The sequence below is a fragment of the Panthera tigris genome, chromosome D1 (genome assembly GCF_018350195.1).
Source record: "Panthera tigris isolate Pti1 chromosome D1, P.tigris_Pti1_mat1.1, whole genome shotgun sequence".
NCBI lineage: Eukaryota > Metazoa > Chordata > Mammalia > Carnivora > Felidae > Panthera > Panthera tigris.
The window spans coordinates 11,002,465-11,027,332 of NC_056669.1; the positions used below are offsets into that span (position 1 = coordinate 11,002,465).

Here is a 24,868-nt window from a genome sequence, read left to right on the forward strand (position 1 = left end):
GCAGGTAGCCACCCGCAGCACCTCGCCTAGCCTCCTTTCTTTGGGCGAGGTTCCTGAATCTAGCAAAGTGTGAACAATAGGGAGCTGAGGAGGAGATAATCGAGGGATGCTGCCGCGCGGGTGGCGGGGGCTGTGCCGCCGCCCAGAAAACCTCTGTGGCCGGCCGGGAGGGAGGTTCATTTCATTTAGGGTATTTCCACCCCGGCCTCCCCGGGAGATTCTTCTGTGCTCGCCCAACGTCCCCTCCAGCTGCTCTCCACACCCCACCCCACCCAGGGATTTGCGCTCTGGCATGGATGGTCGGGAAGGAGGAAGAAATGGATCAGGGGCCTCAGAGAGCTGGGTGGGGTGGGCGCACATTCCGGGAGGGGGGCGTGTGCCGGGAAGCGCCCGGAGAGAGCAGAGCAGAGGGGACGGTGAGTCCCGGCGGCCGCTGCCAGGTGCCGTCTCTGCTACCCTAGACGGCGGAGCCCGGGTGGGGGAGCGCTCGGGGCGGGCCCTCCCCGGGCGGCACGGGAGTAGCCCCGGCCACCGCCTCCAGCCAACTCGGGTCCCTTTCCCATGGCGACCAATCAGAGCGAGGCTGGCTGGGCGGGAAGCCGTGAGAGGCTTTTATTGCGGCGCGGGTGGCGGCCCAGAGCTGCCAGGACCGTCTCCCGGTGTTCCAGCCTAACGGTCTTGCTCGCCCCCCCCGCCAGGAGAAACCCCGCCCCGCAGCCCGGAGGGAAGAAGATGGAGCCCAGGTGCCCCCAGGAGGTCCGGCCCGCCCATGCTCGCCCACTCGAGCCTCTGTCACGCAGCCCCGGGGCGTCCCTTCCGCCCCCCAGCGTGCACACTCTGACCGTGTCTTCCCGGACCGAGCTTGTAGCCTGGGAGGGCGCAGTGGCTGGGAGCACCGACTCGCGCGTGCGCCGACCGGCCTGCTGCGGGCCGGGGGCGAGGCTGGGGGTGGGGCCGAGGGGGGTTGAGGGGACCCTCAGCCGCCGGGCGGCCCGCGCCGCGGCAGGTCGCTGGTCCCTCCGCCACCTGGCCGGGGCCGCACCCGGCTTGCCCTTTTCTGTGGTGCCGGCTGGTCTCCGCGCGTGCCCTCCTCCCCTCGAGGTGGGGGCGTGGTCATGGAGACCTGCTCTTTGGGGGGCCTTTGGGAGGGATCGCTGGCCAACCTTTCCACCACCGTGAAGGGTGTAACCTTCCGTGTTGGGATGTGCGGGCAGGCGCAGGCTCGTACCCGTCAAGGGAGTCCCGGATTGGGATGCGGTGGCTGACCAGGCAAGGGTGGCATTCTGATCAGTGTTCCCTGGAGGGAAAGCGGCCTCAGTCCCGCCCTAGGACTGTGAGGATGGGGACAAGGCAGAACACTAAACGCACACAAGCTTGCCTAACAAAAGAAAGAAGTTGAACGGTTTTCCAAAGAGAAATCATTTTCCATTAAAATATTGATAATTCCACAGTTAAAAAAAATCGAAGCCTTCAAATCAAAGGGTCAGGGTGAAAATAAAAACAGTATTATATATACGTACGCACATATATGTAAATGTGTATACGTAGTAATAATTATTATAATAGTAACATAATTATTATTTTTTCCTCAAATGTATTTTCAGGGACAGTGGTAGTTCAGTCTCCGCGCTCTATACAGTGCGTATGAAAATTTAAATACAACGTATGCTACCCTTAACACCAAAGGAAATCAGTCCTGCAGCCTGTCTCATTTTGGTCTCTTTTGCTCTTTCCGAATAAGGTGAAAGGTTGCGGAATCACACAGCAAATTTGAGTTTATTCTAACAGCAGTTCTGGATGTTTTGTGGAAAAATTGAATGATTTGGAATGGTTGAGTCGTGTTTATCTGGCAATTTTACAATCCTCTTCCAATTTTACTTGCTAGAGTAGAGGAATGAATAGGACTGACTGGTTTTCTAACAAGGTAGCACTGATTAAGAACAAAGGACACCTTTGCTACCTCACAGAAGCCAGCTAGTAGGTATATGAGTACATACAACATCCCTCACTAAATGAATCATCAAGGTGTGTTTCAGTCAGGTTTGCTGTGAGTACAATTATGCCGAGCTATATTATTTTTGTTGATTTTTATTTGAAGGTCAGAAAGGTGTGTTTCTGAACAAAATGCAACTGAATATAATATAGTTGTACTGAAGAATGTGGAAGAAGTTGCACGACTCTATCCCAAAACCAGAAAGTTAATTTTTCTTTCGACAAATATTAGCATAGATTAAAATACTGGAAATAACTCCGAATTTGTTTAAAATTTAACACAGGTAGACACAAAAAGAATATAACGCAGACAGTGTGGAAGTGTGGCCTGTCTTTTATTTAATAGTTTTTGAGTTACTATTCCTGCTGTGAAGGTTCTAAACATCTACCAATCATGTTGCTTTCATTAGTCCAAAAATTTACATTTTTTTAAAGTCACTTTTTCAAGAAGCTTCCCCCTTCTTCCCTCAACAGATTGAATTTGTTGACTTTTTTCCCCAGGTATGTTTCCTCAGGATCTACTTTTTTAGAAGTAATACTGGAATAGCAGAAAATAGCAGAGTATAATCTTGTTCAATAAAGGAGGTTTATCCGAGTCTCTTTGCTAATTGTTTAAACTAAGGATTTGTTGACCTAACTGGTGAACTGTTTCTTGAGCTTGATAGTACAAGAATTAAGGCAGTAATTGTTTGCAAACCCCCACCAAACCCAAAAATTATGGTATGGGTGTGGTCTTAGCAAGGGCTGTGGGTGCTTACTCAAGGCGACGGATCAGAGGGAGCAGTTAGTCACATGAAAACCGGTAATTCTAAGAGTTTTGCATAGTGCTTCTCTTTGGAGTCCATTCATCATTAATCGAGTTCCTCAGATAGGTAATATGTAGTTTAATGTAAGTAATCTGTATCTATATTTTTCTGTCACAGGGAACAAGGTCTTAATTGCCTCTCAAAATAAATACCACCATTTTCTCATTCAAAACCTAATCTTTACACATGACAGATGTTTTTGTTTGCTATGGAACTTGGTTTCTTAAATTATAGACGGCATCTTATAAACTTTACACTGCTTGAAATATGAAATATGGACTTGGGAATTTCTGATCCAACCACTTAATTTTTTAAGGTGACAAAGCCTCTACTTAATAGGAGTTTGATGAATTCCCCATATTTACGTCTTCAGTGTTAAAGCACCGTGGCTGCCCTCCAGACAGAAAGTGACTTCAGTGCTACTGGCAGACCTCCAAAGATATTTTACAGACAGTCCTTCCTGTCTTTGTGCGAAATGAGTGATTGGCTACCTGTTGCTAAAGAACAGTATGGACTTTCCCTGCCAATCTTGGGTTTGTGGTGATGGAGAGCAGAAGCAGTCGGCAGGGTGGAGAGAGATGGGGTCCCACCTGCCACTGCCAGTCTTCTGGGAACAGGCAGCCTGAGAGGAGACAAAGGCATGCAGAAAAGGCTCTCTGGTACTGTTTAAGTATTGAGTCTTAGAGCCCACAGATATTTCATGGTGTCAGGATAAATATTTTAATGTCACTTCCATAACTGATAACTCCTCAGTGTAGTGTTCTGACAAATGTATAAGCTAAGAAACATCTGGATCTTTAAAAGAAAGGGCAGCAAATTACAAATAGCATTTTACTAGTACTTAAAAATGGGTCCAAATCAGACAAGATTGGAACCATGAATCAACTGGCTATGTAGTAATAATGAGTACTTGAGTTTTGAAATAAAAAAGACTAAGGTTAAGGTTCCTTGAGTTAAAAAGAGGAGAAATGAGTAAAATTCAGAAGAGAGTTTCATACATGTCTTGAAATAGGTCTCTGAGCAATAGTGTAAGAGACGCCCTCTTAGGAAGAGGGGGATGCCCAGGGACCCCTCTGAATCCTACGGAGTAGGTGCCTACGAGGCCCAGAGTTTTTTCCTACGAGGAAACAACCGTAGTGAAACAGTCATTGATAATACAGGTCGACGTGCTTACTACAGTAGGGCAACAACATCCAGAAGTCCATCTGAAGGTCGCAGTCATGTCACGTTTAGCCCTTTTTGTTATCAGTATTAACTCTCGGTGCCAACCCTTAAAACCATTCACTGATGTAAAGGGATGTAAATTATTTGGCGTTGCTAGTGGTGTCATTATGCCCTTTGATTTCGCACTTTTGAAATGCTGTCTGTCTGCTGAAGATGCTCATTAGGGTCATTGCCTTTTGATGTTGGTCTGTGTGCCAAATGGCAGCCTTTCTGGCAGTTTCCATACATTACAGTTAAGGCGCTTTTAGGCCTTGTCTACACACAGCCACTGATTTAACTGTTTTCAGCTAGGATGACACACTTCTACCTTCCTGCACTATTAATTTAGCTTCCGGTTGGAGCAGTTGGAGACCAAAACGCGACTACACTGAAAAGATAAGCCCTTTGCTCTGTTTTGTGTATGTGTGTTTTTTTGCGGGGGGAGAAAAGGTTTTAATGTACCTATTGTGCATTCTTTTTCTGTCAGATGTATGTAAATATGTTTTCCTTTGAATTCAAAGACCACATCGCTGATAGGACTTGAAAGGCTTCTTTCTATTCCATTCTGTATTCTCACCCAGGACTTTCTGATTGGTAGCTGCCAACACTGGCCTGTTTTCTGTCGGTGTCATCCTTGAGATAACATGTGACAGGCCTTGGTATCTGATTACCTCATCCTTTAGGAATATCTATAGTAATGTCACAGCAGTTGAGATTGTGTTACATTAGGTATCCCCTCCAACCGTTGATCAAATATATTAATTGAGTTCCAGTTCTGTGGGGAATTTCAAAGGACTGAGATGGAATACTTTCTGCTGGCAAGAAACCTAGAGGGTAGGATCACATAGAGTTTAAGAGGGAGCGGCCCACAACCCCAGGTTGAAAGCCCAGCTGTACATATCCCTTATTTGCCGTCCGATTTGGGGCAAGCCCTATAGCTTCCCTAAGTTTCAGCTTTCTCTTCTGCAAAATGGCAAAATTAGCAGTGCCCCCATGTTAGAGTGGTGAATATATTAGAGATCACGGGACTTCAGTGCGTGTGAGCCATGTTTATCGATGAGAAAGAGAGGTGTATATGGATCTAGAAAAACATAATATTCAGATATAGTGCTCTTTCCATGGCCCAAAGAAGGATATTATGAGAACATGACTTCTTCAGTGACTAGAGCTTGACTTTAAAAAATCTTGAATATGCCTGCACTGTCATGTTGCTTGTGAATATGTTAGAGAGAAAAGTGATTCTCCTTATAAGGCTGAAAGCCATCAGCACAAAGGTTGATGTGGGTTTCATGGTGCCTGAAGGATGTGCAATTTTGAAGGCCCCATTTAAGGAAAATAAAAAACTCTTCCACAAAATTTAGTGACCACGAGAACATGTTGGCTTTGGGGCGCCTGGGTGGCTCAGTCGGTTGAGCATCCGACTTCAGCTCAGGTCATGATCTCGCGGTCTGTGAGTTCGAACCCTGCATCGGACTCTGTGCTGACAGCTCAGAGCCTAGAGCCTGCTTCAGATTCTGTGTCTCCCTCTCTTTTGACCCTCCCCCATTCATGCTCTGTCTCTCTCTCTCTCAAAAATAAACATTAAAAAAAAATTAAACAAAAACATGTCGGCAGGTCCCCATGCCACACAGCCTTGGAAGGAGCCCATGTAATGTGGGGGCCCTGCAGACATCTGCCCTAGTGCCAGCAACTGTGTTTCGGTCTGCTTGAGTCCACTTGCTTCAGAAATAGGTTGACTGTTCCGGTTTGTCAAGCACGTGTCTCCTAAAGGTTGTTTGTGTAGTGCTTTGAAGATCAGAGTCATACATCAAAATCAAAATTGTTTTTAGAAAGAAGCAGCCATTTGACCTCTTTATTTTACAGAAAATCTTAAGTGAGACTTGAGTTGATTTAATATTTCTCCCTGCTTATATTTTTGTAAATTACTATCTGGAATAAAATAAAGTAATTGCTATTATTATGCAAATGAGTCAGACATAAATGCCCTACTGGCAGGGCAGGAAGTATTTTTGCCAACTAAAGACATATGCTGTGTTGGAAAAGAGACTCAGATTTTGTGTTAGCTATCTACAAGGAGAGAAACTGCATCGATAATCCCCGTAATTATGTCTTAATCATCATCGTACAGTCCCAGACTTTTACTCTGCATTCTATCATCCAGTCTTCATATCATTTGTTCACGGAAGATTTATTGAGTGCGGTGTTCTGGGAATGCCGTGGTAAACATACATTGTCTCTGTCTTCATGGAACTTCCAGTTGAAGTGTGGAGGAATACAGACATTAAACCAGTAACATACATGTAATATTTATAATCCCATATTCTGGTAAAAAAAAAAAATAAGGACGGGAACAGGATACTCTAAAAGATTATTGCAGGGATCCCACCTTTGTGTGGTTGGGGTGGGGTGAAGAGGTGACATTTACAAAACTCTGTGAAATAAGAACAGATGGTATTCTCATTTGAGACCTGGTTGATTGACTACTTAATTCAACAAACAGTGAATCACAACACACATTCGTAAATTCCATTTAATTCAGCAAACTTTCCTGAAATCTTGACAAGGCCAAGTTGCTTCCAGATTGTTTTGGGTTTCAGATTATAAGGTCAAGGAAGCTATGCTTCTGCCTCTGGAGTTCACCATGTAGTGTGGGAGACAGACATGCCATCCTTATAAATAGAGACATGAATTAGACACCATTGGAGCACAGGGAAGAAAGCCATTAACTCTGCTTCGGACCCCCTTAAGCTGGGCCTGGGCCTCCAGTCCCTGGAGCAGGAAGCAGAAGTGATTCAGGTGGTGGAGAGATGAATGCATAGGGTGATGCTGAGGGAACAGCATGGGGGTGCTTGGGGAGAAGTGGCCCAATATTAGGGGGGGAGAAAAGTTCTGTGAGGCCAGATTGTGTCAGGTCTTGAAATAGAAGCTGAGGCCGTGAAAATCTTAAGTAGTTTACAGGGGTGAAGCTGGGACCATACGTGCATAGTTGACTCCATCTTCTCATGTTCTGAAGTGAGGACCATCTGAATACACACAGCATCAGGATGTGAATTTGCTTGGCGTCTGCCAGAAGTGAGGGAGTGGTGACTGGGGGGAGGGGCAAACCAAGAGCTTTGGGTCTGACAAGTCTAGTTTGAGTGCCCTCATTGTAAGTGACATTCTGTACCTTGCTGCACTTCTGGGCCTGGCTCCCTCTGTCTGTAGAATGGGGATCATGACACCTCCGTTGTGGATTTTGGTGAGCTTAAATAAAATCTCATATGTAAAACAAGTTAGGCACTCAATATGTGCTTTTCAAAAGTTCATCTTGAGCGGAGGTTTTCTTTGAAATGTTTAGGAAATATGTGTACTGTGAATATGATGTGCAAAGTTCTGTCCTGGAGGCTGAGGGGGAAAACAAGAATACCATACCAGTCCTACAGAAGCTTTCAGATGGCTGGGGAGGAAACACTTAGTTCAGACAGTTAGAAAATCATGAACGGGACTGTATGAATCATTGCCAAAAAGAAGGAGGCAAATACTAATTGTGAGAATTGTTAAGAAAGACAAAAATCGTCTCATCATCTCGGTTCGTTTTAATGTCCAGAAGAAGGTGTGGACAAGCTGGTATTTGATGTGGACCCTCATGGGCATAAGGACAGATAAGGAGAGAGAGGACCCATTTCTCTGTAGGACAGCATGGGTCTAGCTAGAGAATCGGTCTTCAAGATCATTGAAAGCAGACTGGAGATTGGGCCAGGTCTTATTAAAATCTTAAACGCTAGACAAAGGAGAGGGATGTTGGAGAAATCATTTCCTAAAATATTTAAGGTTATATTCCATGATAACACTTGAACATCTGCTGTTCTAGGCTCTGTGTTTGATGCTAGCTTTGAATTAATAGAGAAATAGGAGGAAACTGGTAGGGATCACTGCAGTACTTGGAGGGGGTGTTAGTTTCTGTAGCTGGAGCAAATAGTGTTAGGAAAAGGATTTTTGCTACACAAAAATCAAGTTTTATAAAATTTTATAAAAATCAAATTTTTATGTTCCAGAGGGGCTTGTTAAAGGAATCCAACCGTGATATAGTTTGTAAAACAGATAATCTTAGGAAGTACACTTGCAGTGGTTTGGGATAAGGATAAAAAAGGCACACAGCTGAGAGGTTAGAGATGACAAATGACTCATCTGGGGTAGATGATAGATCCAAAATGGTAGGTGACTGGGAGAGAGAAAACTTTTTAAGTTGCAAACCCAAGGGAATAAAATCATGGAGCTGTCAACAGGATGGGGAAATTGAGAAAAGGCGTTACCTTGAATGAAAAATAGACCTCAGTTCTACACAGATTAGGTTTTAGAAAAAAAAAAAAAATTGGGCGTCCTGGTATCTTAACTTCTAGGTCAGTATTTTCAACTGTGAGTGGTAAAATCTATTCAAATAGACTTCCACCAGCATTGAAAAACCAGGAAAGGAAGGATGGAAGGAAGGGAAAAATAGAGGAAAGAGGGAATGGGAGGGAATGGAATGGAAAAGAGTGTATGTATCTTTGTAGCAAGGGTAAGTATTTTGTGAAACTTTTCTTGACCCAGTTGTGATGGAAAACATATCTAATTATGGCTCAGATAAAAAATAATGTCATAGATAGAGGAATATAGGATTAGACAGAGGCTAAGCCATTCTGTGGGGCAGAGAGGGTATAGGGCAGATACCTAATGGTTTAAGGGCATAGGGAGCAGCAGTGACAGCAGAAATACTTGCTGGGCATCTATGCAGTCTTTTAGCTGCAGGTGTACAACAGAGCTCCAAAAACTCAACAGTACAATATTTTGTTAGCCTACTATCTAGTGGAGAATGAAAAGGCAACTGGGAGTACCAGGTAGCATCTAAAGACAGATATGTGGCTAAGATTTCAGAGGCAGAGGAAAAATTACCTGGGCGCTAGGGCGGTTGGAGAATTTTTCCCAGTATAGTGACAGCTGGAGGCTTTGTAGTCAGGATTTTGCTTTACATCTAGGAAGCATAGATGAGGTAGGTGATGTGTTGCATGTTTGGGAGGAAGATGCAGGAGCCCAGCTGGGAGCGGGGTACCAAGAAGACTGAGGGATCATCGTAGTCTGTATTTGTATTCCTTTCCAGTGGAGAGAAGACCTCATAGATTACAATCAGTGTATTGTGCAATCTTCATTACACCCGGAAATATTTATGTTGTAGTTTTTATGTAGCATTTAGAATGGCATCTTGTCCATAATTTGGAAAGTGATATTGAAAAAAAGGGGGTGGGGACCAGAGCCTAGTGGTGTGAACACCTGGTAGAGAAGAATAAAGTGGACAAAAGTTGGAAACAAATGGTGTATATAATACTGATTTTGTTTTTTAAAAAAATGTCTGTCATTCACTAAGACTGTAAGAAGACACCTTTTTTTGTACCATCTGAGTTTTCTCTAATGAGCATACATTGTTTTGTATTCAGATTGTAAAATAAATACTGTATTAAAAAGTGGGCGGTAGTCGTTAAAAGTGGATATGTGTGTAAGAAAGATGAGGCACAAGTGGAAAACTGGGGGTTTGAATCAGAGGAGAGTGGGGATCTTAGAGAAGTTTAGTTGGGTAGTGAAATTCACATTCTCAGAGCCAAAGACAGAGGAGGAGTGGATAGCCAGGGTATTTGACCACAAAGAAGGAAGGATGGGGTGTTGGGGTGGGGAAAGGCTTCAGACTGGGGGGCCATCTGGGCACAAGGGAAAAAAGCCAGGTCATGAACAAACCTTTCACAGGACAACGGGATGGGGTCACCTGAGAAGAAGAGGATAATGTTAGAGGGTTTTCTCCCCATTGGTTTCATTTATCATGGTAGGTGATAATTTTTAGACACCATTTTATTTTCTCGCACCATTGCCCATGATATCTGTACCTTTATTCTATACCTTTAAAAAAGGTTTGTTGATAGCAAAACCTTTTGAAGTTTGTTCAGTTTGTCACAAATTGGCTGCATTGTTTTTGTGAGATTGGCAAAAGAGGGGACATGGGCGTGACTGACTCCTGATGTTCTTGTATTCATACTGCGTCTCCGAGTGTCCGTTTCGTCTGTGTGAGATGCTGCCAGTTGCTAGTTAAGCTGCAGTTGCTGTATGAGAATTGGATTCAGGGTGCAACATGGAAGCTTAAAGACCTGCTGTCAGGAGCACGAGGAGATGCAAATCCAGCACAAGCTCTTTGATCTGAGTTATAATTACACATTATCTTCCTTTCTTAATTTAGTATCTCCTTGTAGTGTTATAGAGCGGCGCATACTGTAGGGGGAGCCTCAGGGGCCTTTGACATCAAACTTGGCATTTTGCACCCTGGGTCTTCTGCTTTCTGTGACCTTGAGCCAGTTATTTAATCTCTCCAATGCTCAGTTTATTTCTCTGTGAAACAGGAATAATAATACCCGCCTAATAGGGTTATTGTGAGGATGAAATGAGGTAATTTATGCAACTGTCTGGCACAGAGTAAGCTCAGTAATTTTTTCCCATTTTCCTTCTTTCTGTTAAAGTTCACAGTGAAGGGGTGTACAATTAGTGTTGGATTTAAGTATTGATTATAATTAGAATCACATTTTTTCCCATTTAGTTTTCATTCTCTGAGAGTTCAGGATCACCATGAATTGCAACTGAGTTGGAAACACCATGGCTGATTGCTTAGCTGTTTGTTTCAACTCCTTTGGAAGCAAAGTCTGGTAGATCTTGGTTTTGAAAAAAGTAGAATTTAAAAAAACAACTTGGCTTATATAGGTTCTCCTTTCTATTTGCATAGGGTTAATTTTAAACCTGTCAATTCACCATAATAGTAGAGCCATAAAATTTAGTGTACTTAAATAAATGGTTGCTGCTAAAGATCATATTGGTGACACGTCATTAATCTGGAAGTCATTTGTCTGGCATCCTTAAATATTTGGAACATGAAGCATGAAGAATAAGGGGAAAAAAGAAGAAGTAAGAGAAAGATGCCTCTGGATAGCCAAAATAGATATCCCAAAGCCCATGCATTTAATTGTATGCACTTGACCCATAGGGGAAGTTCTTTAGCCTTTTTTACCCCCAGAAAGAGTGCATATATTCTTAGTTAATTTCCTAGCTTCTACCACATTTAGAAGGGCTCTGAGACTCAAACTAGAATCAAGGAAACATGACTATTAGGTATATTGGTAGTATACTAGTAGGAAGATGTAGTAACTTGAATGGATGGAAAAATTATGAAAAACAGATTCAAGAACACAAAGTTCTATACATGACAAAGTTCCAAGGGAATGTCTGTAACATAGTGCAGCATAAATAATGGGTGTTCATAATTAAGCCTCATTTGGAAGAGCCAACTATTGGCCTATTCAAGCAGCAGGCAAAACTTATATGGATTAGTTTTTGGAGCATGTGTCTTTCATATTCAGCTCTGTCCTACGTAATGAAGGAGGTATGATTTCAAGGAGTCTCTGTATAGTTGCAAACATGAAACAGACATAGATGTAGGTACCACTCTCTTCACCAGTGGTAAGTTGGAATGAAAGGTAATATAATTAGTGTTACTCATATGGAAAAAGCGTCATGAGACATTCTAATCCCCAATGATTTAGGACAAAGGATATTTCATATTTCATTCCTATAGAGTGACCTTGTTATATATAGCCTCTCAGCTCTGCTTGAATTCCACAGCTATTTACTTACCATTAAGAGAAGTTGTGTCAGCCAGCGTCTCTCTCTCTTCTCCGTTACGTTATAGTACGTATGTATTGGGATTAAAGATCCTAACTATTCAAGCAATTAGAATTCATTGGTTGTAATTCCTCCCTTTCTTAAATTTAATTTTTATTCTTGGCAAAATGACATGTGCACATTGTTTAAGAAGTTAAGTCATTTTATAAAACATGAAACATTAGTCCCCTGCCTCAACCCTTACTACCCTTTCTTAACCCCTCCGTTATCTTTCCTGTTTCTGATTTTGACTTCCCTGAAGCATCCACTTTCTATTCATTTAGTTGTTTCTACCTTTTTTAATGTCCATATTTATACTTTCTTACTTTGTCAGTTTCAGGCATTATTTATTGACTTTATTCTCTGTGGGTTTAGTATTCGTACAATACTCTCTGCCCCCTTACTTCCTTTACCTTGGCCTCCCAATATAACAATTTTTCCGTTTTTGATTTAAACAATATTTAATGTTTACATTATTATGACCATGTAAATATTATTCACAGCTGAGCATTGAGCAATTATATGATTTTATTTCATTTCTTATATAATGTACTGTCTTTCCTGAAGTTTATGATGGCCTTAGTTTTTCTTTGCTTAGTTTTCTATATACCTATCACTAATTCATTATCCACCTCTCAGACTGACATGTAAATTCCCTGTCAATATGTTCAAATGTGGCTATTTTCTTTCATCTTCAGAGGGCATATATCCTAGACCTTATTCTCATTCTTCACTTTTGACTGTTGGTGATCTATGCTTGCAGCAGTTAATTTATATTTGCCTCATATACAGTTCTCCAGGTTGGAAATTGCTGTCTCCAAGGATTTGGAAGGTATTGTTCCTTCAAAACTTTTGTTTTCTAGCTTTCATTGTTGCATTTGTGACATCTAATGCTTTCTGATTTGTAATGTTTTGTACAAAAATTATTTATTTCTCATCTAGAAGATCTTAGGATCTTCCCTTTGTTACAGTATTCTGAAATTTCACAATGCTGTACTTTGTTGTAGGTCTGCTTTTATTTATGGGAGGTAGGTTCTCAGTGGGCCATTTTGGTCTGGAAATTCATGTTTTTCTGTGCTAGGAAATGTTCCTGCATTATTTACTTGGTATTTTCATATCTCTGTTTTTTCTCTTTTCTCTGGAGCTCTTATTCAGAAGTTAGATTGCTCCTCTAATTTTTTTTTCCTTTTGTCTTCTCTCTCCTACATTCATTTCTTTGTCCTTGAAACTCTCCACCTTTTACTTTCTGGGAAGTTTTGTCAGCTTCTTGCCAAATTGGATTTTCTATCTTGCTAACATGTTTTTAATTTCTAAGAATTCTGTTTTATTGTCTGACTGTCTTTTTGGTAGTTTCCTCTTCTTGTTTCTTGGTACAATATCTTTTATATTTCTGAGTATTTTAGAAAAATTTTCTTGTAATGCCTGGGTGGCTCAGTCAGTTAAGCCACCACCAACTCTTGGTTTGGGCTGAGGTCACGATCTCACGGTTTCGTAAGTTCAAGCCCCATGTAGGGCTCTGCCCTGGCAGCATAGAGCCTGCTTGGGATTCTCTGTCTCCTTTCTCTCTGCCCCTCTCCCACTTGCAATATCTCTGCCTCTCTCAAAATAAACTTAGAAAAATTTTCTTGTATCCTGTGTTATCTCTTTATCCTCTGAATTCCCCTTTATCATCTTTTAGTATCTCCTCTTGTGTTTCATACTGTTTCATTTTATTTCTCAAATTACAATGGTCCTTAGCCACTTATTAGTAATTGGGAGTGAGACAGTGAGAAGCTCTGGGAAGTCTCTGTGTGGGTGGGCTTCACTGCAGGTTGATACAATGGGTGGGAAACGTCCACATCCATTCACTAGTACATGCATTTTCTCTTGGGCTGATCAGTTTAAGAGAGTCCAGTATTTTGCAGCCCATGAGCTAAAGATCTAACTATTGTTTTTCTCTGAGCTGAATGGTTTGAGAGTATTTTACCCACTAGTCAAGATTTCATTGAATCCCTCTATTTTTAGTGGGGGCACTTCTGCTGTCAACAATGCCTGGCATTCCCCAAGAGCAAATTCCCTGGGATTTAACCTCTCCAGCTAATGAACATTCAGTCCTCCTGGACTGAAGAAGAATTCAGCATGGGAGAAGAGATACAGGGCCCTCAGCCTCCTGCAGCTTATAGTTGTGTGCATGTGTGTTGGGTTGATGTTAGTGGTATGAGAAGGGTTGTTGGCTTGAATTTTGAAGCAGCATGCAAGAACCTTCTGATGACCTCTTTGGAGGATCACAATTGCTACAAGCCAGAGCACACATTTGAAATCTCTCATCTCACATGTTCTAATAGGGCATTTTTGAGATTTAAGAATGCCAGCAGAACTTCTTTTTAAATGTTTATTTTTTTTTTAATTTTTTTTTTAACATTTATTCATTTTTGAGAGATAGAGATGAAGCATGAGTGGGGGAGGAGGCAGAGAGAGGGAGACACAGAATCTGAAGCAGGCTCCAGGCTCTGATCTGTCAGCACAGAGCCCAGCATGGAGCTTGAACCCACAATCCATGAGCTCATGATCTGAGCTGAAGTTGGACACTTAACTGACTGAGCCACCCAGGCACCCTGAAGCTTAACAGAATTCTTAAAGGAAAAGGTTAATGTTCCAGGGGTGCACCAAAAGCAAAGACCTAAGAAGATGCATGTTGGAGGGAATTGGCAATCCAGGGAGTTAGGGCCAGTTGTGAGGAGGTTGTTCTGTTTGAAGAACCTTTCCTCAACTAAGAAGTCCTCCAAGATTCCAGGGTGGCCTGAGACTCCACATCTCTTGGATACAAAGACAGGGCTTGGCAGTGATGCTGTGAACCAGAATAAGAGCAGTTTCATGAACACATTTGCAAATGGCTGTGTCCCAGCCTTGTTGGGTAGCAGGAACATTTATTAGAAACATTCATTTAATCCAATATTTATGGAATAACTCCAGTGTTCCATGTAGTTGGGCGGCAAGTTGGAGATACAAGATGAATGTATTTGGTAGCTTTGTAAAAAATTCTAGACCACTTTCTAAATTGTTTTTGGTTACATTTGTAATATTTATTCCTTTGGAATGACACCAAAGACAACCTTGAAATGTCAGAAAAAGATAACTAAGAATTATTTATTCCTTTCTCTGATTTTCCCCTTTTGTGTATGTAAGTTAAAGTTATGCATGACATGTTTAAAATTTAAAATTTTCATTAAAGAAAACCATCTGTCATAATGAAGCAAAAAAGGGACATCGTGTGGTATTCTTTGAAGATAAGAGATTGAAAATGAGTCTGTTAACTGCCCTAGATTACAATTTGAGGTCATTTTGAGCTAAATTGGCTTTGGAATCAGAATTTAAATTATTGGTCAGACTCAATTAAGATAACTGGTCATGTAGACAGTTCATTCCCCTTCCTCCCTTCTCATAAAAGGAACATTTTTATTGTTATAAATACTTCTTCACAGCTAAGTTAGATACAGGGATATTTTTTAGAAGATAAATATTTTGCACATTAATTTATTTGGGTATCTACGTGTATTTTGTGTCTAAACCAGAAACCCGTATAATCATTTATTATTTGGTCTTCTAGAGATATTCATGACAGATCCTTTTGAAGTCACTGGGGTGTAAATCAATACATTATTCTATGTTATATTTCTGCTGCCCTGTGCAATATTAAGAGAATAACTATCACAAAGTCAGACAGTTAAATTACTTTAATTTAAATACAATAACAATAAATGTGTAGTGGGGGGATATTTTAAGGAAACAACATTTATAAACATGTGTAATTATCTCAACAGCCTGTGTATACGTTTCTAAATAGTAAGCTTTTTGTTTGTGATAAGTAAGTTTAAAATTATATTCTCTTTTAATGAACTCAGTGTGAGAGATTTAAAATGATGAACTCCATTGTTAACTTAGACTTCACTTTCATCTGTTTTGCTTGTTTATAGACCAGAACAAAAAAATCAGTTCTTTTTCTTTTTTGTTACACATTCATTTAGAATTTAAAAGTTTTTACAAAAGAGAATAATGTAAACCTTCAGTGAATGTGGTGGTGATACCTGTGGGGCTGGTTATGTATCTGATGCTGTTTGGAGAATCCAGGTGTGTAAGTGACTTGCACTGGTTGGACCCTGGAACTTGACAAGGAAACTCAAACACCTTGAGTGATTTACTGATGTCCCTGAAATGATGGGGGAAACTGATGGTGTGCAGATGTCACAGGCAGCTCCTCATTAGCAGACAGAGTCACTTGTCCTGGGGGTTGGGGCTGTTCGCAAGAAGATGGGTTTGATTTAAGCCATAATCACTATATTGGGATGCCTGGGTGGTGCATTCAGTTAAGCATCTGCCTCTTGATTTTGGCTCAGGTCATGATCTCACGGTTCATAAGATTGAGCCCCACCTCAAGCTCTGTACTAACAAGGTGGGACCTACTTGTGATTCTCTCTCTCCCTCTCTCTGCCCCTCCCCCCTCTCAAAATAAATAAATAAACTTTTTTTTAAATGCCGTAATCACTGTTGACCTACATCTCTTCTTGAAATATTTTCACTGTAATTAAATTTGAAGTCGTCTTATCTGTATCTGACTTCAGACCTTAAAAAGTATCTCTATATGGGCGGTGCCTGGGTGGCTCAGTCAGTTAAATGTCCAACCCTTGATTTTGGCTCAGGTCATGATCTCACGGTTTTGTAGGTTTGAGCCCCGCATCGGGTTCTCTGCTGTCAATGTGGAACCTGCTTAGGATTCTCTCTCCCTTGCTCTGCCCCTCCCATGCTTGAGTGTGCAAGTGCGTTCTTTCTCTCTCTCTCTCTCTCTCTCTCTCTCTCTCTCTCAAGATAAATAAATAAAAATTTTAAAAAGGATTGCTCTAGGAGATGTTTTTAAAGGAACATAAAAACCAAATTTACATTTTAACATTTAAAACATGGATTAAAAAAATTCATATCCAGAGCAAAACAATTGAGTCATTGATGATTGTTGTTGTTGTTTAAGACAATAGATGGAAATGTCCTGTAGTATGATTAGAATCTCTTCATAACCCTCTGTAGGTGGACATAGGCAAAAACAAAAATAATGTGACAAGCAAGGTGTTTATTAAGGCAGCTCTAATGACCTATCCGGTAGGTTTGCATTTTCTTGGAAATTTCAGTAAAAAATCACCAAGGAACCATGCAACTGGAAATGCTTCTTAAGTTATTATCTTAAGATTAAGGTCACATGGACATAATTTGTAGTGCAAATATTCCATTTCCTTTTTTTAAATTTTTTTTTAAATGTTTACTTATTTATTTTTGAGAGAGAGTGGGGAAGGGGCAGAGAGAGCAGTAGAGAGATTCCCAACACAGGGCTCAGGGCCTCCCACTCAGGAACCCTGAGATCATGACCTGAGCCAAAATCAAGAGTCCAGTGCTTAATGGACTAAGCCACCCAGGGGCCCAAAATTCCATTTTCTTTGTAGCATTATTTTGCTAAATGGATTTCAGTTAATTTTCTCCAAAAACATAGTTTTTGTTGAATTTAACAATAATTTGGAAAGCCACAAGGTTTATAAAGGTACATATGAGCTGGATGGAGTACCATAACAATGTAATTTCTTAGTCTTATTTTGGAATTGATAGTAAATCTTAAAAATGACGAGCTTTCTAAAGGTACACGCCAGACGGATCATTCTCTGTTGAAAAATGAAGTGCAGTTTCTTAAAAAGAAAGTAGAGCTTAAATCCTGTCTCATACAAGTTGAGTTTCCTAGATTTGGGGAAAAAAATAATGTATTAGAATCTGTAGTTGACCATAGCTTTAAATATGACACAAAGGGTTTAAAAATCTAACTTGTCATTGTTTACAAAATATTGGCAAACTAGAGCTAACGCCTTGGTGTTATTGTGTAATCTTCTGTTGAAAAATAAACAGTGGAAATAATTGTAGAACCTCTGGGTTTAGCAAAGCTTGTTGGTGGTTCTTCACATCCTACTAAAAAAGCAGGCTGTGTTTGCATACTAATCACTCTGTGAAAGGAAGCCTGCCTTATTTGCATTGTGCGGGCACTGAGAAGTCCAATGGTGCGCCTGAGAAAAAAAATGGGGGGATTGTAATTGTTGTTCTCAAAAGGGTTTTTATTCCATTCAAGTGGAAACGCTGAATGCTGGAGAATTAGTGCAGTGTTTGGTGGGAGAAGAGTCCCTTTCGGCCACTGTAATCCTGTGGTGCGATCCCAGTGAGTCAGGATCCTGACCACTAGCTAGGGTGAAGAAGAAAGTGCCTGGTCTCTCTCAGAGGCCTCTGCATCCCATAGAGATCTCTAATTTTGTAGGACCTCTGCTGGTTTTGCATCCAAAAGAGTTAAGTTGTAATTCTGGCAATACATGCAGTGTTGGAAGTCTCAGGAGACCTCAACGTGAATCAAAAAAATCTGAATTTCAGTAGGCTATGTCTTAGTGGGGAGGCACGATACACACCTCAGTAAATGATGTGGTAGTTCTTTTTTTTTTGAGAAAATATTTTATTTAGTTAATGCCTTGCAGGGAGCATTTGCACCCTCCCCCAATTGATTTTAAATGATATATTTGAAATAACCTGAATAATAACAGCTCCCCCTTTTTTTGCTTCATTGTATTTTAAGACTCATTGGTTGAATATGAACATTGAGCATAAACAGTAGAAATGTTCTTAATGTTACTGAGGCTTTCTTTTCCTAAGATCTGACAGGATAAGAGACCTACTTTCAACATGTGCGTCTTCTACCATGTAGGACACATGTTCAAGAAGCCTTTTTCTGATCTTGTAATCCTAACCGCTTCTCTAGCTGGCACAGCCATGCGAGCTATTATAGTTTCCAGACCCCCAACATGGACATTAGTTGGATGGGAAGTAAATTACTTGGTACTGCTCTAATAACCCTTCCGTGTTTTCAGCATCTTTCACAGATTTCTGCACAGTATACAGTGTTTGCAATTAGACTTCAAGTTTTACAAGGGAGGGAATATGCCATTATCTGTGTACACGTGTTTTGACACAATGATTGTGTGTAATCACGGAGACAAAGCCTATTGTTCTAAATGATTTTGTTAGATATTAGAATGTAGCCTACTGATTTAAAAGGTTGTACACAGATTTTACTAAACACCACTTGGCTTAGGTAGGTGTGGATTTGGTTGTTTGACGGTCAAACACAGATCCTTGGATTGATCACCATTTGTATTTTATTTGAATTGGTTTCTGAAATAATCATGCGTAGAAAACTGTGTTTAACTTGGGCTTACGTGAGTATTCCATAGATGTAGTGTGTATTTGAGTTGTAGTTGTAAAGAATAGAAGTAGCCAAGATGTAGTTTGAAAAAGTAGGACAGCAGAAGTTAGACTAATAGAAGGGAACAAAACAAAAACACACCATGGTTTCTGCCATTCATAAAAGACCCTACATAGATTTCATAGAAAATTTTCTTCCAAAATAAATACATTAATGAAATGCTTCCCCATAAGTTTTGTTGTAGGCATAATTTTTAGAGTTTATAGTTAATAATTTAAATTTGAACTCTTTAATAAAATATGAAATGCATTACACATTTATAGGATTGCATAGATTTCATAAGTATGAAAAATTGTTTACCAACAAAAACAGCTGGTATCAAAAACTGCGTGATCATCTCAATAAAGGCGGAAAAGCATTTGATAAAATGCAATGTTCTTTCATGATAAAAACACTCAACAAACTAGGAATAGGGAGGACTTCTTCAATCTGATAAAGGGTATCTATGAAAACCCAGAGCTAAGATATACAATGGCCAATAAGCACAGGAAAAGATGCTCCACGTTACTACCTGTTGGGGAAATACAGATCAAAACATCGGTGACTCATTGGTTGGTAATATAGCACTTCACCCTCACTACAATGGCCATAATCAAAGAGACAGATAATAACAAGTGTCGCCAATGATGTGAAAATATTGGAACCCTCATACACTGCTGGTAGGAAAGGAAATGGTTCTGCTTCTCTGGAAAAGAGCCTGGCAGATCTTAAACAGCATTATCATATGAACCATCAATTTCATTCCTCCACGTGTGAAAGCATATATCTCTATAAAAACTTGTACACGAATGTTCATAGCAGCATTAAGAACAGGGCGCCTGGGTGGCACAGTCAGTTAAGTGTCCAACTTTGGCTCGGGTCATGATCTTGCGGTTCGTGAGTTCAAGTCCCGCATCAGGCTCTGTGCTGAGAGCTCAGAGCCTGGAGCCTGCTTTGCATTCTGTGTCTCCCTCTCTGTCTGCCCCTCCCCTACTTGTGCTGTGTGCCTCTCTCTCAAAAATAGATAAACATCAAAAAAATAAAAAAAAGAATAGTCAGAAAATAGAACCAACCCAAGTGTCCATTGACTGATGAATGGATACACAAAATGTGGTGTGTGTCCATCCAATGAAATACTATTCAGAAGTAAAAAGGATGGAGTACCAATATGTGCCACAACATGGATGAACCTTGAAAACATTGTAAGTAAAAGAAGCTAGTCACAAAAGGCCACATATCGTATGACTCCATTTATATGAAATGTGCAGAATAGAAAAATCCATAGAGACAGAAAATGGATTGGTGTTTACCTAAGGCTAGGGGATTGGTGGGAGATGGAAAATGACTGCTAATGAGTGAGGGATTTCTTTTTGGGGTGATGAAATGTATCAAAATAGATTGTGGTGATGGTTGTGTTACTCTGAGAATCTACTAGAAATCATTGAATTGTGTACTTTAAATGGGTTATTTGTATGGTATGTGAATTATATTTTGATAAAGCCCCCCTCCCCCCAGCTAGTATATACTGTCATTTGGAAAGAAATAAGCAAACCATAGATTTTTTTTCACAGTGGAATCTCTGAAAGCCAAAATTTAATTTGTTAAAATTAATTATAATTATTTTGAAAGATGGAACAGAAGATGGTATAAAATGCAGATCTGTGACATTAACACCAACTATCACCCAACACATTTGTCGATGATATACCATGAGATCCCATGTATAACAGCCAAAACTTTGCTTTATTCTTTAATAAAGTTTAGTTGCCTATTTAGATGGAACTCTTTATTTTTCAAAGAAATAGGCCCTGTTAAAGTTAGCTTCCTGACAGGGAAGAAGGGGAAGGGTCATATGAGAGGCTTCTGGGGGACTGTGACAATATGTTCTTGAATTAGAAGGTGGGTACTTGGCGTTTCTCAGGTTAATTCATTAAGGCATGTATATCATGTTATGCATTATTCTATATGTGCTAATTTCATAATGAAAAGATTTAAAATCGATGTGATCCCTTTCCTTGAGACATTTGGATTCAAAGAAAATGTTGAATATGGTATTTAGTAGTGTTTTAATGATGAAAAGAACATATTTACACCATAATTTTGTTAAACTAAATAGATGAAACTTCCTTTGGAGAGCCCACTGTAGTCTGGCCTTGAAATTTTATGCCAATGAAGTTTTGTTTTCAGACTTGCTTGAGCTTTTATACAACATAGGCTTGGTTGATGGCGGGGTATGTGAGCTGAGAGATGCCAGAATGGATTTTATTCTTTTGAACAATTCAGAATCGTGGTAATTTTTGCCCTCTTGATGCATAGCAGGTGCTGTGGGAGACCCAAGAGTGTCCAGAAGGGCTTGAACAGTTTCTTCTCTTCCAGCAAGAGTAGGTAAAGGAGAGAGAGAAAGGGCAGAGTTGGCATGTGCAGAGGCAAAGCCATCGGTAAATCACAGGGATTCACCATAGTCAGAACATAGGAGAGGAGGGAGGGAAAGGAGGAATGGGAGACAGAGGGGCCAGACCACGAACAGTCTTAATAGCTGGGCTAAGGCTTCGAGTGATTCTCAAGGGAGAGAGTCCATGGTGAGGGGTTGAGGGAAAGCAACACCTCCAGGTCTTAAAGTAAGCATGAGATTTTTATATTTATCACAAACAGCATAGGGGCTTCTCAGAAGTCTAAACATAGAATTACGATATGACCCAGCAATTCCACAACTAGGCATACGCCCATCTACCCCAAAGAGTTGAGAACAGGAACTCAAACAGATACATGTACACCTGTGTTCCCAGCAGCCAACGGTCCTGTTATTCACAGTCACCAAAAGGTAGAAACAACCCCAGTGTCCATCAGCAGATGAGTGGATAAACAAAATGTGACATGTATGTATGGTGGAATATTAGCCCCGAAAAGAGACGAAGTAGCTACAACATGGATGAACTTTGAAAACGTTATGCCGAGTGAGAGAAGTCCAACACAAAAGGACAAATATTGTACAATTCCACTTACGCAACATTTCTAGAATAGGCAGTCTCTTAAGACAGACAGTAGTTCCTGCCCTTGACAGACAGCAGAATGAAGAAGCTGGGGGTAGAGGGAGCTACTGCCCAAATGGGTAAAGAACTTCTATTTGGGGTGATGAAAAGTTTTGGAAATAGATAGTAGTGTTGGTTGTGCAACACTGAATATAATTAATGCCACTGAATCATACACTTGAAATGATGAAAACAGCAAGTTTTAGGTTATATATTTACTGCAGTTTGGACAAAAAAAAAAAAAAAGAAAGGAAAGGGGCATGTGCTAGTGAAAGTGACCCTGGGAGGTCCTTGGAGGAGTCAAGCCAAGAAGAGTCGGTGACTAGTGCATGGTGCAGGAGGCCCTGGAAGCTGGAAGGAAGGTGGGGAGGGCCAGGAGAAGTCAGGGTGGGTAGGGACCTGCAGAGAGGGAAGGAATGGATCAGGGTGGGAGGGGGCTGGAAGCAGTGAGGGCAGTATGCCCACGGATGTGCATCAGGAGTGTTACGATGAGTGAATGGCATTGGATCATGTATTGTATCCTCAAGGCAAGGAGATGAGATTTAAGTAAAGGAGAGATACCATCATCCATTTCTTTAAATACTTGAAACCTATCTTATGGAAAAAGGCCCCCATTCTACAAAATCAACACAGAGGAGGAAAGCCACTGTCTGATAAGTAACTATCATAGTCTCATTGGCGAAAATATATAGTCTCCTTCTGTTTACGCTCCTCTTCATTCATGTGTCCATTCATTCAGTCATCATTCAGCAAACATGAGTGCTTGTTCTATTCAAAGTGTTCTGCTATAAGAGTGAAATAATTACAACAGCTACCATTTGCTCTGTGCTTCCCTAAGTAGCAGACTCGCTCTTTGCATGTATTTTCCCATCAGCTGTTCCAGCGGCTGTATGCGAAGGAAGTAATATTATCCCCTTTCACAGATAAGGATGCCTGCTCACTGTCTCGGTGAATAGGCATCTTCCACCCACCTTCTACACCCTGTCTAGACCAATCCTCCACAGCTAGACACACTCCTCCTATTTCCTGTAATGTACCCATCAACAACTCTTGGTAATTCTACCTCCATAATATCTCTGTAGTTTGTAAATTTCCTTCTGTCTCCACTGCCACCGTCTGACTGGTCCTGTCCCATTGTGTCTCCTGTAGACCAGGGACTCACTGTCCCAGCTCATTTTCCATCTTTCAGTGTTGTCCCCTGTGATAGGAGCCATGTCTGGACTTTGAGCACTGCCCGCCCTCCCCTCCCCCCGCCATCTCAGCAGATAACATTTCCTCTTGTTTGAAAGAGGAAAGAGAAGCCCTCAGAGGAGAATTCTCTCCCCAGCACACCTGTGCCCACATCCATCTTTGCCTTCCTCATGCTGTGAGGGTGCCTGAGATGACTCTGGTTCTGTCCAAGGCTTATTCCCAGTAGCTGGTTCCTGGGTCACGTCCCCTTCCACTTCCTTAGAGAGTTCGCCCTGCCAACTCTTCCCTCTAATGGCTCCTTTTTGCTGTCATCTGAACATGGCCAAGTCTTCCTCAGTTTAGAAATACCCTCCCTCGCCGCTTGCCCTCTTAAACTATTATGTCCAGTCTCTTACCTCGCCACAGTCAGGCTTTAAGCCCCACCCACTAAGACTGTTCTTGCCAGTCACGGATGACCTTATCATTGCTGAATCCAAGAGAGATGCTTCTCAGTCTTTGACTTACCCAATTTCTTCACTGACTTGACCCAACCTGCTCCTGCCTTTGGCTTTCACAGCTCCATATGCTTCTGACTTCCCCTGCCATCTCTTAAACATTGGTATTATCCCTTCCCCCCCCCCCCAGGGCTCTCCTTGGCCCTCTTTTCTGTTATACCTTCTCTGGGTTATCTTATCTACTCTTCAGTTACCATCTCTGTACTATGCATCAGAATCACCTGGAAGTTTTATTAAAATGCAGATTTCGGGGCTCTGCCCCCAGAGTTTCTGATTCTGTAGATTTGCAGTGGGGCCCAAGAATGTCTATTTCTAACATATTCCCAGGGTACATCTCTAACATATTTAGAGGCTGCCCATCTGGGCATCACGATCTGAGAACCACTGTTGTAATGCAGTCAGGATATTATAACAAGTGTAATCTGATGAAGTGATGTCTTCTACCCAGGCCTCAGAAACAGTAGCTGCATACTGCTCTTAGATTAAAATCCTAACTCCTTAACATACCCTATGAGGTCCTTCATAATCAGGCTTATCTTACTCTTCTCAACCTTACCAGTCCCTACCCATCACTTTCAGCCCCAACTCCCATGGGCTCTGTGTAGCCTGTAGCCATACTTCTTCTTACCTCCACGCCTGGACTCTGGGCTGTTACCTCTGCAGGAAATCTTCACTTTGCCTTGCAAATTCTTATTAATCTCTTTGGTTTCCTATTTATAAGTGTAGTTGTTTTTTTTTTTAATTTTTTTTAACGTTTATTTATTTTTGAGACAGAGAGAGACAGAGCATGAACGGGGGAGGGGCAGAGAGAGAGGGAGACACAGAATCGGAAGCAGGTTCCAGGCTCTGAGCCATCAGCCCAGAGCCCAATGCGGGGCTCGAACTCACGGACTGTGAGATCGTGACCCGAGCCGAAGTCGGACGCTTAACCGACTGAGCCACCCAGGCGCCCCTATAAGTGTAGTTTCATCTAGGAAAGTATCCTCTGACCTATTAAGTCCGGATTAGGCACTGCCTCTTTGTGTCTGCGTCCATAACCTCTCTGGACTCCTATCATATTTACTTTAGTACTTACCAATTCTACTGTAATTGTTTGTTTGCATGATTGTTAGCCTCAACCACCAGGCTGTTCTGAGAAAGTAGATACCACACAAT

At 41.3% G+C, this 24,868-nt stretch overlaps 1 protein-coding gene across 1 annotated transcript in view; it reads left to right on the plus strand.

Moving 5' to 3' along the window:
• NCAM1 (neural cell adhesion molecule 1) overlaps positions 1-24,868 on the plus strand; it is a 385,399-nt gene that overhangs the window by 74,917 nt on the left and 285,614 nt on the right. The window lies entirely within an intron of this gene.